Source organism: Suncus etruscus, chromosome 2 (genome assembly GCF_024139225.1).
Source record: "Suncus etruscus isolate mSunEtr1 chromosome 2, mSunEtr1.pri.cur, whole genome shotgun sequence".
NCBI lineage: Eukaryota > Metazoa > Chordata > Mammalia > Eulipotyphla > Soricidae > Suncus > Suncus etruscus.
In genome coordinates, this window is record NC_064849.1 from 139070461 (window position 1) to 139073792 (window position 3332).

A 3332-nucleotide genomic window follows, 5' to 3' on the forward strand; every position below is an offset into this window, starting at 1 on the left:
AACATCGTTAGTGTTTGAAGTATTCAGAGATCATAGAAGCAAGACAATGGTAGACTAAAACATAGACCCCCGTTCAGTTATTTTCTATATTTGTACACATATACTCATCAATTAGAGGAGTCATGCCATAAAATATAAGTATCCATTATTGGTAGCTGGAGAAAATAGAAGGAGAAAATAGAAAATAGATAGGCATATATCCCCAAGATGGAAGGACATTCATTCCAAAATACGTATGCACCCCACTATTTATTGCAGCACTCAGTATAATAGCCAAATCTTGGAACCAACCTCGATGTCCAACAACAGATGAATGGATCATTAAGATGTGGTACATATATACAATGGAATATTACATGGCAGTTAGAAATGATACAATCACAGACTTTGCAGCAACGTGGATGGACCTAGATCATGTTATGTTAAACGAAGTAAGTCAGAAGACAAAAGAAAAACACAGAATGGTAGCACTATTCTGAAACACCTAGAACACATAAAAAACAAAAAAATGACATTGAGGAGGCATAACTGCTAGAACCACAAAGAAAGACTTCGTAGACTCCATTCCCTGATCTGCACAGCCACCAAGATCTTTGGAAACAGGTCTGATTTTGCCATCCAAGATAAAGTAGAGGTCTTCCGCATACCACGAGAGCAGCAAGAGGAGAATAAATGATCTATTTTTTTGACGTCTTTATTTTGGTGTGGAGATTACGGTTGATGTCTCCAATATTATTTTATTTTATTTTGTTTTGTCTTTCTCTTTCTTTTTTGCACTTGAGTATGATTTGATTTCAGAACCGAGATTATTGTGTGGTGCCTGTCTTTATTGCTGTGGTGCTTATCGGTTATTTAATTCGATATTTTTTTTTGTGTGTATTGTTGTGGTATTTTAATTACTTTTTTCGCATCCTCTCTCAAACTGAGGTTGGAAGCCTCTAGACAGGACTCTGCCTATTTTCAGCATATTTGATTTTTGATTGAGAAGAGGACATATTAGGTGATGGGTATTCCCCTGATTCAATATGAATATGTACCCAAAATACTACAGTGAAAGATATGTAAGCCATTATGAAAAAAAAATTGTGTTTTTAATCAGAAATTTTCTTTGACTTACATGTATTATTATTATATCAATTATATTATATGTTATGTTATGTCACTATATTATGTTATATTAGTTTACCTCATTATGTTAATCAATTTTGTCCTTTAAATGAATTCTTACTTAAAAAAAAAAAAGCAACTTTAGTTTGCTCTGAAGAAAAAAAAATAAAATAAAATAAATAAAAGATAAGATAAGGCCTCCCAAATCTTACCACAGGCTGTGTTCTTTACACTGGCTGTATAGAAAGAGGAGGTACAGTAAAGGCACCCCATATACACCTCAACACAGGCCCCTTGCCGGGTATGTATTGTGAATTGGGGGACAAAAAAACAAAAAAAACAAAAAAAAGAAAATAGAAGGTTTTTACTTTTATTTTTTGGTTGTTATTTTGTTGGAAACTAATTAGAACAAGGTTTTTTTCTGCATCCAGATTTTATTATCAGGTTTATTTTTTTATGTAAGAAAAGGTTTAGGAAGTTATTCTACAACTTACTGTTATAAATATAATGGTGGTAATGACATAAAAACTGACTTATTCAAAAGCAAATGTTATCATTAGAAAAATAAAGCAAAGGTTAAGGCATTTTCCTTACATGTGGACAAAATGGGTTTGATATCCAAAACTGCCTATGATTACCTGAAAATTCCAAAGAGTAATCCCTGAGCTGAGACCCAGGAATAAGCTCTGAGTACTGAGATATGGCCCCCAAAAAATAGAGGAAAAAGGACAAAACAAATGTAAACAAAAAAAGTTTAAAGGAGCAGTAGACAATAAAAAAAGAGAGTAAAAGAAATGGAAGAAAGAACCAGTTTCGTGCTACTATGGCATTATTGCAACTATTATCATTTAGACCTTATATACAGGATGACAACGCAGTGGCATATGCTTTCTTGCTCTCTATGTAGCCTTGGCTAATAAAGTCAAATATGCTTTGGATGTGAAGAAAGGCATGGTATGGTACTCAAGGAAGAACAATATAAGATGAATGAATGAGGCAGACTGTTCTAGTTTTCTAGGAACATCATAACAAGATTTTGTATACTGGGTGTCTTGAAAAATAGCAATTAATTTTCTTATAAGTCTAAAGACAAAGAAGATTAATGTGTTGATATGGTTAGTTCCTGGTAAGAATTCTGATGCTTTGTAAAAACCTTTGTAATGTATCCTCAAGTGGTCTTTTCTTTGTACACATAGAAACCTGGTGTCTATAATCTCTTCTTATAAAGAGAAAAATATTATTGGGTTAGAGCCTTATCATAACCACATTTAATTTTTATCATTTCATTAAAAGGCCTGCCTCTAAACATAGTCATTTGGGGGGCACTATCACTTCAATATAGGAATATTTGGAGTGGAGAGAGCCCATTTTAGTCCACTGAAAACACCCACACAGTTAATTTTTCTTATCTCGTAAAGGAGTGATATTTTTCTATTTCTATCCCTCTCCCTCTGACTCATTTCACTCAGCTTACTTGTCATGACATATGACATGACATTGTCAACTGTTGTAACCTGATAGTGGAGTAGCAGCTAAACTGCTTATTGTGTTGAAAATCAAGCCTTAAGGATAAGCTCAATCATTTGGAAACTGAAGCCAGGTCTCATGAAAGTTCTGAAAAATCTTCCCAAATAGGGGAATTCTATGTAAATTTGAAATTTTATTCATATCCTGACACCTAAAAAATCAGGAAGAAAACAATAATCTTACCAAATGACCATTTTGGTAGAGGTGATCTTTACAGAACAACTACTTAAAAAGTGATAAAACACTCATCCAACTCATCATCACTTCGCTCTTTCATGTTCAAACCAGGATATGTTATTTTCAAACAATGCTTTTTCATTGACACCAAATTTTGTGGGTGACAGATCACCTCACTGAAGATAAATTAGGATTTAGTAGTTCAGTAGCAAAATATATGGTGGGAAATTAATGTCTCCCTTAAAATAGTGGCAGCTAATTTGAGTGAATCATTATAAACCATTGAGCATATACGTCAAGGCCTTCACCAGTCAAGATGTTAGATGCTTCTAATTAGTCTTCTGACATTTGAGAGATGAAGGCAGCCAGTACATATTTGCTGATAATTAGTTGAGGTATAGGCCTATTTTTTCTCTCAAATTTGATTTATTTTAAAAAAGTACAAACAAGGGAAGTTTTTCACTGTCTCTGAGAATAGTAATATTGGCCTGACTTATTTGTTTACTTTTTAAATTTTTTTT

The 3332-nt window shown here is 33.3% G+C and overlaps 1 non-coding gene across 1 annotated transcript; it reads left to right on the plus strand.

Moving 5' to 3' along the window:
- The first annotated feature begins 1302 nt into the window (after window positions 1–1302).
- On the plus strand, window positions 1303–1435 carry LOC126002603 (small nucleolar RNA SNORA51). The gene has a single exon (XR_007493287.1). It is a non-coding gene; the product is annotated as a small nucleolar RNA SNORA51 (small nucleolar RNA).
- The last annotated feature ends 1897 nt before the right edge of the window (window positions 1436–3332 follow it).